This window comes from Amblyomma mixtum, chromosome 5, assembly GCF_055824585.1.
Source record: "Amblyomma mixtum isolate Tamu chromosome 5, ASM5582458v1, whole genome shotgun sequence".
NCBI classification, from domain to species: domain Eukaryota; kingdom Metazoa; phylum Arthropoda; class Arachnida; order Ixodida; family Ixodidae; genus Amblyomma; species Amblyomma mixtum.
In genome coordinates, this window is record NC_143016.1 from 112,841,272 (window position 1) to 112,854,737 (window position 13,466).

The window sequence follows — 13,466 nt, forward strand, 5'->3', positions numbered from 1 at the left end:
CAAGTAAAATCAAGATTGGTTCATTTAGTTCTTCAAAAGGCTCATGCCTCTCCAAACGCGGTTATTCGGTTGTGATGAACGAGGAGACCTTCGATGAAAGATATGATGCGAGGAGATATATTTACAGAAATTTACAAGGTTGAAAACTGCAAGTGGCAGAAACGAAGTCACAGAGAAAAATTCAAGTGGAACTCAAATGACGCGAACTCACACAGAGGTAACACTCCAGGACCTTAGTTATCGACCGAAGGGTTTAGGTTAAAGCCTAGGTATTCATTGAACGCGATCCTTGCGCCATCTACTGCAGCTCCGAAGAAGCTTCGGGGTGGGCGAACGGATGTTCTGCGCTCAGGTGCTTGTATTCAGTCGTAGTTAAAATCATGGCAAGCTGTGGCGGTGGTTGTGGTGGCCTCGACAAAAGGAATGCGACGAAAATAAAAACCAACCGACGGTACTGCTGCAGATTCGCAGACAGGCCGTACGAACTCGCAGAGCACTTGTTGACTTTATATTGGTTTCGTAGTACTCAGATACTTCTTCTGTCATGTCTTCCTCGTGCTCTTTCTTTTTTACGATTATCTATGGGAATTGTCCCACCTCCATTAAAGTGTGCAGAGCCTTTTTTCGTGCATGCAAAAGATCTTTGAAGCCTCCAATGACTTCTTCAAACCCAACTAGGTCTACAATGTCCAGGCATCTACAACGCCTTACATGCACCCTTGGGCGTTTCATTTTGCTCCTTAAACATTCTTGCCAGTGGACAGCTAATGTCAGGAAAGTATTTATTGCCAAAGCTTCGGTCCAGGGCTTCAAGAGGTTCTGTTCCACCGACATATGGATGCTTGTTAGCTGGAAAAAAACGTTCAGGTGTATTAGTTGAAAGAAAGCGGGGGCACACATTGTCTTTATTGTACCCCTCAACTGCTTAACACGCAATCAATTGCTAAACCATTTCACACCGAAGTGCTTGGCAATGAGTACACACGTCCGAAGGTTATCAGTATCGCGCGAGCGTAGACTGGCGCGCTAGTCAGCGCCTTATTACGGCGCAGAGTAGCGAAAGCAAGGCGCTGACCAGCGCGCCGGTCGACGCTCGCGTGATACTCTTAAATAATTAGCCTGGTGTACATTTAGGTTCGTTGCTTTATGAGGTTTAACGTCCCAAGGCGACTAAGGCTATGAGAGACGCCGTAGTGGAGGGCTCCGGAAATTTCGACCACCTGGAGTTCTTTAACGCGCACTGACATCGCACAGTACACGGCCGTCTAGAATTTCTACTCCAAAGAAATTCAACCGCCGCGGCCGGGATCGAACCCGCGTCGTCCGGGTCAGCAGCCGAGCACCATAACCACTGAGCCACCGCGTGGTGTACATTTAATTTGCATGAGTTCTGCATTAAATTCAATGCTTACCACCAAAAAGTTCTTTAATCGACGGTTGATCATCTATCCGGGACTTTTTGCTGGGATACCCGACTTCTGCTTTTCTGTTGTGTACGAGATATCTTCCTGTGTGCTCACGTAAAGTACGACAGCCACACAGTGCTTGCAACTGCCTGCAGCGTTGTACCTGCAGCTGCAGTGCCCGGCTTGTAGTTCACGGTCTTTCTTGCTTAGCTGCAGTGAATACAATGTAAATGGAACTGTTGACACAAACAGCAAACAAATGTTCTTACGTGCTGACTGCCACTAAATGCGTTCCCGCTGCGAAGTGCTTTTCTAACTTCTCGTGAGAGACGGGAAAGCTCCCGTATTTAACGGAATCATATTCCTGACAACAGTTGTTGCTTCGTTTTTTTTTTTTTTGTGCGTGTGCGATGCCACTGAAACAGCCGGCCTCGTGGATCAGCATTGAATACCTAAAAAGCAGTTCGTGCCTTAAAGCACCCAAAAGATAAAAAGAGGCCTGCGAGATTGGGGCGAATGGAAGGCACAGAAACGGTACAAACCATGCATCGCTGACAGCAAGGCCTGTATCAGACCAGAAGCAACAGCTACGTTAAACAAGTCACATCTTCAATTATGTGCAAATTTCTTTCCCTTGTTGAGAACGGCACTTCACCTGCATGTCCACGCCGTCCACTTCCGACACACAGGTGACATGTCCTGCGTCGTACAACTTCTTTCGGCTCGTAAGAGAGGCTAGGTGGAAGTACTCATCTGCGTCCTTAATGGGCCTGAAACCAGTTAATATCACTCGCGACATCGCAAACGACAGTGCATGCAACAACACGCGAACGCGGCCGCTTGTCGTGCACTAAACGTAGCAAAGAGCAGGAGGGAGGCCAAGGCTTCACCATCTCCGCCTTATCAGTAACGCGGTATTTGTCACGGTGGCGCTGAATGCGGCGCAGCTCCGCTGCGCCCACTTACCACTATACGGAGCCTATTCGGTGGTGATTAAGGAGGATATGTACGGTTCCAGATATGATGAAGACGAGGAGATATATTTACAGAAATTTGCAAGGTTGAAAACTGCAAGTTACAGAAACGAAGTCACACAGGCAAATTCAACAAGTGTAATTGAAAAGACGTGATCTCACACAGAGGTAACACTCCAAGACCTTAATTATCGACCGAAGGGTTTCGGTTAAAGCCTAGGTGTTCTTGAAGTACGTGCCATGCACAGAGCCTCTAGCTAGACTAGACAATACTAGACAAGACTGGTGTCTAACGCTCTTACCTCCATTTTTATTGGTTTTCGCAAACAAAGAAGTTAGGGCGATCATGTTTGGAGGCCCGCCCTAAACTTCGATAACCAATAAAATTTTTTATACAAAGCAGCCACAGCCCCTGAAGGTTGTGCACAACCTTGAGACTAAGGCTTGGCTGTAGAAAGAAAGAAACACATTACGAAAACCTTCTGAACACCCTCTCACCGCGGGAGTTCGTGCCCTTATCGCGTGATGCACTTTTCCTTTCCCCTTTCACCGTCGCACCTGCGTGTCGCTTTTGGAAGGATGCAGAGTTTTTGTAGCTAACTAGCAGGGCTAGTTATTTGCTGGCTCATCGTGGAAGTGTTGGATGACGTAGGAAGGAATCAAGCCCCACGACGCTTCCGTGCTGTGAAGATCTAATGCCAGTAAAAGAGAGGCCCCTTGGCGAAATTCCAGGAAGGTTCGCATATTTGCGCGGAAGTGGCATGGCATCTGTCAGGTGGGAACGCCACACTGGACCCAGCGACGCCGCATGCCCACCACTACCTTTGTATGCTCCACACGTGCCTTCTTGGCGCGATCGCGGACGTGCGCGACTAACAAAGCTACGGACCCTCGGCCGTCGTAGCCGATAAGTTCAGGCTATTACTATTAAAATATAATAATTAGGCTATGAATTAATGAAGCGCAGCCTTATACGCCTCTTCGTCACGTATCTTCAAGTGTCTCTTGAACGCCGCATGGAGAGTATCAGGAAGGGCCGAATTGCTCAGTACATGGCTGGAAACTCCAGAGGGGTGATGCGTTGCGTAGCCAGAACACAACTTCTCACGAGACAAAGAACGCATGCAGCCGCCCACTAGTCTCACTCGGTATTCACTAACAGGTCTGCCAATATGCGTGCCGAGGATATAATGTAGGCAGGGTCAAATACTCCTGCGGACTGTAGGAAATCGAAACTCGTGTGAAGTCGCCAGTACAAAAACGCGCTTGTGCTCTTCGATAACTGTGCACTTAAAGGGACCCAGGTGTCCGAAATTACTTCGAAGCCTTCGGCATTACCGCATGCTCCAATTCACATGCACGTTAAAGACGTCAGATCAGAGAGAAGCCAAAAAGGTGGCTTCAAATGGGAACAAGGGCGAGCTGACGCTTTTCTGCATGTTACCTTCGTAGTCGCAGAAAAATGATCTAACGTCTTTTGAATCTGGTTCTATATTTTGCCTGCCACTTTTCATTGCTTGTAAGAAAATTAGGTGCCTCAATCAAATATATATAAATATATAAAATAAACATCGCTATCAAGGCGTGTACTATGCGTTAAGATTCTAATGGAAAATTGCAATCTCAGTTAGTATTGTAGTTCCTGAAATATTAAGAACCTTGAAAATATTCCCTATAAATTGCGCTATAATGTCCCCTGAAAGTTCATTTTAGTCCAGTGTTAGTGAATCTTACATTAACAGAAAGTTGTCCTCATTGTTCACAAATCACTGCCTCCGTATAATCTAGAGTACTAGGTTCCTTTCCCGTGTATTTGCCGCTCTCAGGCGCAAATGCGCACTTCAGGAGATAAATAAAGTTGCGTTTAGAAAAGAAAAAAAGAGACACTGAGGACATAATTTTCAAAAAAATATTATTTAAGTTTTGACATCTCTGGCCGTGAATCTCTTTCTCTTCCCTTTTGTGAAAAGCAGTTCTTACTTTTCCCCAGACAGAGCGCAACACAGCAACATTCTAGATTATTTCCGTGCTCTTGCTCCATTTTCCTTGCACTGCATTATGCATATCTTCTTCACAAGCACTTATTTCTTTGTTGCTGTGAGGCCTGCTGTTATTGATGACAAAACAAACGACGCAAAACCAGGTAACAGTAGCTTGGTTTGGGCTAGTTGGTAACAGTTCTTCGAAAACATAGCGCAAAAAAGACACGGACGACACAGAAGTGGACAGGACAGGGGCTATAACGCCTGTCCTAAGTGGACAGGACAGGGGCTATAGCGCCTGTCCTGTCCACTTCTGTGTCGTCCGTGTCCTTTTTGCGCTATGTTTTCAAAGCCAGGTACTTTAAAGGCATTTTAGAACCCGCATTTTAAAGTTATTTTCCTGTAAGAATCATCTAGGGAGTAATCGCAGTTAGCTTGAAAGGAGTCGCATGAAGAGAATTATGTTTAAGGCCGCCGCGGTGGCTCAGCGGTTACGGTGCTCGGCTGCTGACCCAAAAGACGCGGGTTCGATCCCGGCCGCGGCGGCTGGAATTTCTTTGGAGGAGAAATTCTAGAGGCCCGTGTACTGTGCGATGTCAGTGCACGTTAAAGAACCCCAGGTGGTCGAAATTTCCGGAGCCCTCCACTACGGCGTCTCTCATAGCCTTAGTCGCTTTGGGACGTTAAACCCCATAAACCAAACCAACCAGAAATATGTTTAAGCAGATTGTACCTCTAGTTAAGCACTATACTTGAAAAAGCTCACGGTTCGTCGCTGAAGCAGAACACGCTGCAGTTTATTATTATGCACGACCTAACGTGGCGGGTTCGTTAACGGGCCAAACTTTAGCGACAGAGTCAGCATGCTCATTTGCTGAAAGGTCGCTGGTTGCTTTCTTACTGGAGACAGCAAGCATTGAAGGCGACGACTCGGAAGTAATTCAATCTCATGAAAATTAAAGAGCCAAAAAAAATCCACTCAACGGCAGGACTGGCGCGTGGAAGAAGGGTCGCTCAACACAATGCTGAGCAAATACAATCCAACTCGAAATTCTTTTGTATAAAATGAAATATTCAACGTCACGTGAAAGCTGCTGCATCTGTTTGCATACGCCTTTTCCTAAAGTTAGCGCGGTCTCCTTGACGACAAGTGCTCAGGCCACGGTTTCCCTCTTTCGCTCTGTTGCGTAGAAGAGCGCGCTCTGGTTGACTGTTCAAACACCCTCCATGGCTCAACCGCGTCGGGTTCTTCGCGCGACGTGGTAGATAGGGGCACGAAAATCGACCTTCTTCCCAGAACCGCCTTGAGACATGTAGACCTCATCCTTCCCTAGTTTCCACACAAGGCAGTGCACAAGCAAGCTCACAAGCAAGATTATGCTGATGCAAGAAACAATCCGTCTGCGCGTGGATCCGATGAGTAAACAGCTCCCAGGCGTGAGACGGTGGCGCAAAGTACTGAAACTGGTAAGCGGGAAAACGCTGCTACCTCGTGCGCGCCTCACTTCGACGGCACTCGTTTTATAATGCCTCGCATGTAGATGCGCATGCTAATAAGACATGTCGCTAACCGTCGAATTATTCGTGCCCACAATGTCAAGAACAGTTGGCGGAACAGTACGCCTGCTCCACCAACGCCACGCAGGACCGCACTAATTTATGTGAACTTGAAAAGGCTGCAGCGGCTCGTATTAGCTTAGCTAATTTCAAACTGCACCAAACCTTCTTTCCCTTTGTTCGGTAGTTTTTTTATGGCTTTTTATTGAACGAAGAAGGGCAATGAATGTTCTAACTGTTTCTTTGCATTCGTCGTTCTTCGTGACCTCTTTTTGTCCATTTACTATTTCCTTTTATTTCTCAGAACATTCAACTGCGCCGTAAAATATCTAAAGTGGCAAATGAGTCTTTTTGAACTATACCATGCTTCCATTTTGTCCACAAGTACGCATAAAGTGGTCCGGATGTAGTCACAGTAGTCACTGGTTCTTGTGCAATACAAGCCCACGGCAGGATTACTTTGAGAATATGGTGACGTGGAACTTTCGTAAAAGCTTTGTGAAGACTAAAAAATAATAAAACCTCTTATGAACGCCGGTGTTGGGCATTCCTGTCTACGTGTGTCAGATTTAAGGTTAATATTGTTGTTATTTAATGGAATCGAACCACCGTTGCTCGTATGCGCAGACAATATATGAAAGCAAGGTATTTTATGCATACTTTAGCGCCAGTTATAAGTCAGCAGATAAATTTATGGTATGCCACAATAAGAAAAAAATTGTGTGTGTCATGGATACGAAACGAAACTATCTACACAACGCGAAAACCTTGCATCGACTCAGGCTGTACTGTGTTACACCGGGATTCTTTTTAGAAGAGCCCCGCCGCGGTGACTCAGTGGTTACGGCGCTCGGCTGCTGACCCGAAAGACGCGAGTTCGATCCCGGCCGCGGCGGCTGATTTTCTTGAAGGCGAAATCTAGAGGCCCGTGTGCTGTACGATGTCAGTGCACGTTAAAGAACCCCAGGTGGTCGAAATTTCCGGAGCCCTTCACTACGGCGTCTCCCATAGCCTCAGTCGCTTCGGGACGTTAAACCCAACAAACCAAACCAATCATTTTAGAAGAATGTTGTGACTTTCAAATCGCCGGCCTCAAGCCGACAAAATGCGTTGTGCTTTATTAAGAACCGGTTGGCGCTTATAAGAAATGCAAATACCTGCGACGAGAAATATCCCCGCTTTTCTCGAAACATTCAGGTCACGATGATCTATTAAATGTCAAAGAGTTTGAGAACCTTTAGGAAATATATTACAGACAACGGGGGAATTGACAACTGATCATGTTTTGTTATGATTTCCCTCATCTTTATTAAGTGATCGCGTGTACTTTGTTGGTGCTTTTTTTTTCTCTCTGTCACTGCTGGTCCTGTATTCATATTTTGATTATGTTTTTTGTGTCTTGTCGGCGCCTGAGGTTTTTTGTTCCTCGAAAATTAAAGGAAAAACCTCTCCTGTTATGGCCCTCAAGTGAGGGCTACGGGATTCTTAAATAAATAACAAAAATCAATGATCAGCTGAACAGGACTGCCGAAGCAAAAAACTAAGAGACAGGTGTAAGTAAAGTCCCCAAATCGTACTTTTTATGGCTGTCCTATGTGGCAATCTGCCGAGCTGTTGCAAACACACTGCACGCAAGTTTTGAGCACGAGACCGTAATTAAACGTCTTGTTGTTCCTATTGTTTCTCTCTAATATCTGAAATGTGTGAGACTACAACACTCAAGGAATGCTTCCTGCAAAGCCGGCAGCTAGCATTAATGAGCACTTTTTAACACAGACTCCCATGCTAATTTCAGGGTCACCACTACACTGTCTGCTCAGCATTCAAAGGTGCGACTTTCCGCCGGCTATCTGGTGCTACCAGGAGGCATTGTCTATTTCGAGCTCTGGACAGAATTAACCATTTTAATGTGGCGGCGCATAGCCGAGGGTGTATAAATAATGAGAGGCAACTCGAAAGTGAAGAATGTTCCGGGAGGAGTTCCTAGGCGGTGCCATTGAACGGGGTGGGGACGCAAAAAGCCAGTGAGATGCTAATTGGCGCCAGTGCTACCGGTCGCGTCTCTTGCTGTTGCCTTTGCTTGCAAGCAAGTATACAAAAAAAATGTTGCTCTGAGTAATAGCTATTAGATGGAAGTTGTTTATCTATTAAATGCATATAAAAGCAGCCTCTCATAAAGAAACACAAAATTCTGTAAAAGGAGAGGGGCAAATATTATAAACGATGCGACTGACATTTTTGCCTTCTCGTAATTCGTTTGTGGTGTTCATGACGAATGGCTAAGGAATATTATCACTTGTGAAAATATCTTTAGAAATGTATATTCTCTATTCTAGGCACCCAATTTCTATATTACTAACCACACCTTTGTAAGGCATTCCAGTAAAGGCGGTAGAGATAACAAATTTTACGCTTAACAAATTGCAGGTGAATGCACGTGAACATTTCATTAAGAAAAAAATTCATCAACAGGCGTAACACCAAAAGACAACGCGAGAACTCCAGTCAATAAAATAAAAAGATAAACAAAAGCACGACCAATTACAGCTACGTGATATCGTGCAGAGCAAACAGAGAAATAGATGTATTAAAAATTCCCTAAGTTACACTAATACAAATGGCTATTACCGTACAATGCAGCCGAAATAAAATGAACTTACGAAGAGTTGAGGCCGCACACAGCATAGTGGGTGAAAATGACAATTCGGTTATCACCAGACAGGAGCACATGCAATGACGAACTGCGAAGCAGTATCCCCGCTTGGGATCTGGGCTCATCAATCTTGTCAGGCAGTTGTCACGAAAAAAAAACGTTTTATCATTTCCGTTTTATCATATATTATCCTCTCCCACTGTTCTGCACTCGGGTTTTCAATTCTATGAGCTGGGCTGGGCTCCCCCGCTTGCCTGACGCATAGTGCAATACAGCTGCCGATGCAAAGATCCAACTCCACGCAACCTGATTTGGGCCCCCGGTCACCAGGGACTCCAGAGAAACGATCAGGCTGATCAGGCCGCCCGCGCACTCTCTCCCCGGACTATCTCCCTGTCCTTGGAAGCCTACTCCCGGTCAGACAATCTGGCCCTTACATTTAAACACATCACCGATTACTACAAGGAGGAGCACCGGCGCTACCCGGCCCCTTTTAAGGGTCTTGATCACGCTGACGAGCGCCTCCTCATCAAAATTCTCACTAACACTGTACTGTGCCCGGCGGTGCTTAAGCATATCCTTTGATAGCGCGTGCCAGTTCTGTGGGGAGGTGGCTGACACCTTCCACGTGGTTTGGGCGTGTCAATCAAACCTATCTATTCCCCCCCAACCCCAACCCCACCAGAGAGGACTGGGAGGCGGCCCTGCTCGGCTATCAAGACCTAAAGACCCAAAAGGCCTTGGTACAATTGACGCTGGCGGCGTTGCTTGCCAATGGGGCTCCGGAATAGGGGCTCTACCCAATATTGTGAGGGGTAAGGGCCAATTGGGTCCTACCCCAATCACCTTTCTGTGAAAATTTCATAGATGATAATTGTTTTTCACCATCACCAAATCGACACCGCCGACGCTATATGTTATGCAGAATGGTTGCCTTAATAGTTTCGCTTTAATAATTATTTTCTGTGCCTTAAAAGATTTTTCTTGTTAATTTTCCTTCACAGCAAACGCTTTTATCATAGAAGACTGGGATACAGAAAAGCACACTCTCGAATCCTATTGCCCCGAATGTCTGGCATTTTTTTTATGACCGAGAAATAATTGTAAGAAAAGCCCTTAGCGATTCATTTTGAACTCGAAGATTTATAGCTTGACACAAGGCACCGGGAAACTGTCATGAACTAAATACATTGTTCTCGACTTTATGGTTAATGATTTTTTCTGTAATTCAGATTTTTAAACCGCAGATGGCCTGGTCACGAAAATTCTATATTTTTTCCGCCCTACCAGCGCAACAGGAAACGCTAGTACAGGCGGTCACCTTCCTGTGACTGCAGTTTCTGCTGCTCTTTCATATGCAGGCCCATGATGGTTACGTCATCAACAATCAAGCCTCGTTTGCCTTCCAGCTTGGTTGAATGGAGTCAGCAGCACCGTTAAACGTATGCAAATGTAGAAACGGTGATCTTAAAATCTTTTTAAAAGTGAGTTAATTTTTTCACCGAGGTACATGCTTGCATATCCCATTTTCCGGCACCCGAAGACTCTCCTGAAGGGAAAACGCTGTAACAAGGGCGAAAGGTGGATTTATCGCTTCAAATTGCTTGCTGGCGATGGTTTGAGGCCCATTTTCTCGGCGCTGGAAAATATGGGACTAGTGTTACGAAGAGACATGTGGGCTTTGAGGGACGCCATAGGGAAGGCATGCGGAGTAATACTGGCCCCGGGGGTTTCTTTAATATTTCGACTTCGCACAGCACACGTACCTTTTTTGTAGTTCGTCTCAATCTCAATATGGCTGCTGTGGCCACAATCAATCTTGGAACCTTGCAATAAACAGCCGAAAGCCAAAACCACTTAGCCACCCCGGCAGGTCGCCAATTTTAGCAGACTGCGATCATTTCTACCCGTTAGATGGTATGTAAAAATACTATCTTGCAGCTGCATAAATCTTCAGTTCAACGTCATTATTCTTCTAATATTTTCAGGTTAACATGGAGGTCGAGCTCCTGAGCTTACTCGTGCCGTCGGGAAGGCATCAGCAGCCCTTACTACGGCACCTCTCTCTCTCTCCCTCTTTCACTCCCACCTTCACTTACGTCGCGGTTCAGGTGTCCATCGAGATGCGAGACAGTTACCGCGCGTTTTCCTTTCATCAATAACTACAATGGATAGATGGCAAAACTTTATGTCGTAATAAAGCACGTGCGCACGATTCCGTGTTAGATGGCCATCAACGCATGGCTGACGGCGGCCTGGTTGGCCCACTCCACGGCCCTGGTCTGGACGACCGGGTCTGAGATGGCCACGACGGCCTCTCACTGCTGGAGAGATGGATCACGCATAATATCCTCGTGGTGGCGCCGATCTGCTACACTCGCATAAGATGCGATCATAGGTTGCCAGCTTCTGGTACCATCTGGCTGAACCTTACTGGTATATTTTACTCAGCACGCAGGACTGAGGAAAGATTAGTTTGCAATCGTCTCCAGAGGCGTTCCTCCACCTTGACCAACTGCTTTCTGATGGCGGATAAATCCTCCACTCCAGTTTATAATGGTTTCCAGTGTCGTGGAAGGAGACCAGCCCATCTCTCGTGGCCGTCACCGGAACGCCTGGCTCACCTGCTCAGCTGATGAAACCTCGAACATTCGTGGGTCGTTCCCAAGGTTTCCCAGTGTGCTGGTAAGCAATTTCCACCTTCCTAGTCCATCACCTCTTGGCCCGATTCAGCAGTCGGGCCGCTGTCACAGATATTCTGCTTCTCGCCAAATTATGGGTGGCTGTTTTTGAATTGCTGTAAATCAGCAATCTATGGCAACGTTATAAGGAGGCCGCCTATCTAGGCGCTTCCACGCGACATTATGGTCATCCAGCTCACATCACCGCAGATCGAATGCATTGTTCTCAGGGGAGTTGAACAGCATACACTGCGTTTACCGAAGGCGGGAGTGAAGCCAACAATAGATTAGTGTATTTAGTTTTCTCAAGTACAAATGTGGCCTCCATTAGAAGGTTAGAATTGCTTTCCACTTTAAATTAGCTTTGAAGAAAGTGGGAAAAGCGGTCAGGTAACACAGTTGAAAGTTGAAAGGTCGCCCTTTTGGGTAAGGACGTCACAAGTTTGATTCGACTGGTGAGGAGGTTTCCAGCATTTAACTGTTTTAATTTTTGGTTATAAATTCATCATGCTGCAGGAAACTTGTCCAGACACTCATGTAGAGCCAAACAATCAACTTTTAGCGAGAACATTAGTTCCATATAGTAGTGCTCACTGTACCTTTAACAGAAAATAAATATTGCACGCAATGGCCCATACAGCATTCTTATCCGTCGAACTTTTCTGTTCTGCATGAAGTAATCTGCTTCAAGAGATCTAAAAGGTCGAAATAATTCCGGAGTGCTACACTTTGGCGGCAAAATATCGCCTTGCCTTTCCTTTTCGAACACACTACCTTATACGCTGGTTGTCATTCTGTTCTCCGCTGAGCTCATTTTTTTTACAATGTAGCAACAGAATACCGCAAACTACATTATACGTATTCAATCTCAGTCTTCGAACGAAAAGAACATCTCCAGCTTACAAAGGCCCTTAGGGCATTCTAAAGGTTTCTTATTGGTACGTTTGCCTTGAAAAATAGCATCTGTAAGCCTAGTTAACGATGCATAGGTGCAGAGTTCAAACTCATACTCCTAAGCCCGGTTAACCACATTTAGGTACTAAACAGAATGCAAATAAATCGTCACTAGATTTCTCTGTGGACCGACCGAACACATGTATACTATGTCTGTGCGTTTGAAATGCAGCGCAGACAACAAATGAGAGGAATTTATTAAAGTTTGGACAGTTTGAAATCTACAAAAATTTCAAGAGCTTTGCTACACGAATAAGTCGCTTTAAAATTGTTTCAGAATTTTTCAAATGCATTTCAGGACCACCTAGCAGCGTCAGAAAGCCTACTTCCTCGCTTTCGGTAGTAGTATATACGCACAAGTCTTCCACTCAACACACGGCTCCCCATAAACTGCAAGAAATTAACAGTAATTAGACACATTAAAAAACAAGTAATTATTCCATATTCATTATTATAGCTCCGATTATTCCAGTTCCCAAGATGATACGCCAAGCACCATAATTCTACTAAGTTTCGAGACACTCCAGATTTACGTCCTTCAAAGATGAGCCGGTTTTCAGTTCGGTGCACACGCATATCAGTGGCCAATTTGCCAGATCTGTGTGTGCATACACCATTCACGGACTCCGCAGTGCTCACACAAGAAAACAAGTGACGTGAGCACGTCGTCACAGGTCGCCGCAGACGCTTGTCTCGTTTCGGACGGTGCAGTTGTGGGCGGTGCGGAATTCACGCATGTTGAGCAGCGGAAGCGTGCAGCGCCGCCCACGAGCCAGGGCGCCCACGCCGAGTGAGGCCCCGGCCGAGGAACAGGCCAGGAGGCAGAAGCGTGCAAAGAACACACGCTGCTGCAGCAGCCAGTGTTCCTGGGCGGCGCGCACGTCCCGCGTCCGCCGCAGGGCCCGCCGCTCTACGAGACCCCGCAGAGCGTCGAAGGCGATCCGCGCCGCCCGGCTCCAGACAAACAGGGAGCGCTCGAGGCCCGGTTCTGCTGCGGTGGCGCTGCCGGTCGCTTCGGCTGAGTTGAGCTGCCGCTGCCAACACTGCGCTGTCCTGCGTTGGGAGCACTCTTAAGGCGAAAGCCTTTAATGGCTCATACTGTCGTCAGTGAACAAAGCGTGTCACACGAGTTTAACTCGGGAGCTAAAAAAGATAGAAATAAAGCAATGGTTTCATCAGATAGAAGATGAAGAAATGAACCTAGAAGCCAAGTTTGATGACTGTAGAATAATTACTTAATTAATTATAGGTAAAATGCC

General features: G+C 46.2%; 2 pseudogenes across 1 annotated transcript in view; both read right to left on the bottom strand.

The window, feature by feature from the left end:
* Window positions 1–298: 298 nt before the first annotated feature.
* Window positions 299–3,228, bottom strand: LOC149343377 (uncharacterized; annotated as a pseudogene).
* A 7,839-nt stretch (window positions 3,229–11,067) lies between these two features.
* The window catches only part of LOC149343378 (uncharacterized), a 30,408-nt pseudogene continuing 28,009 nt past the window's right edge, over window positions 11,068–13,466 (bottom strand). Inside the window, exon 6 of the transcript XR_016283119.1 lies at window positions 11,068–13,260. The product of XR_016283119.1 is annotated as an uncharacterized LOC149343378 (transcript). The remainder of the gene's footprint in view (window positions 13,261–13,466) is intronic.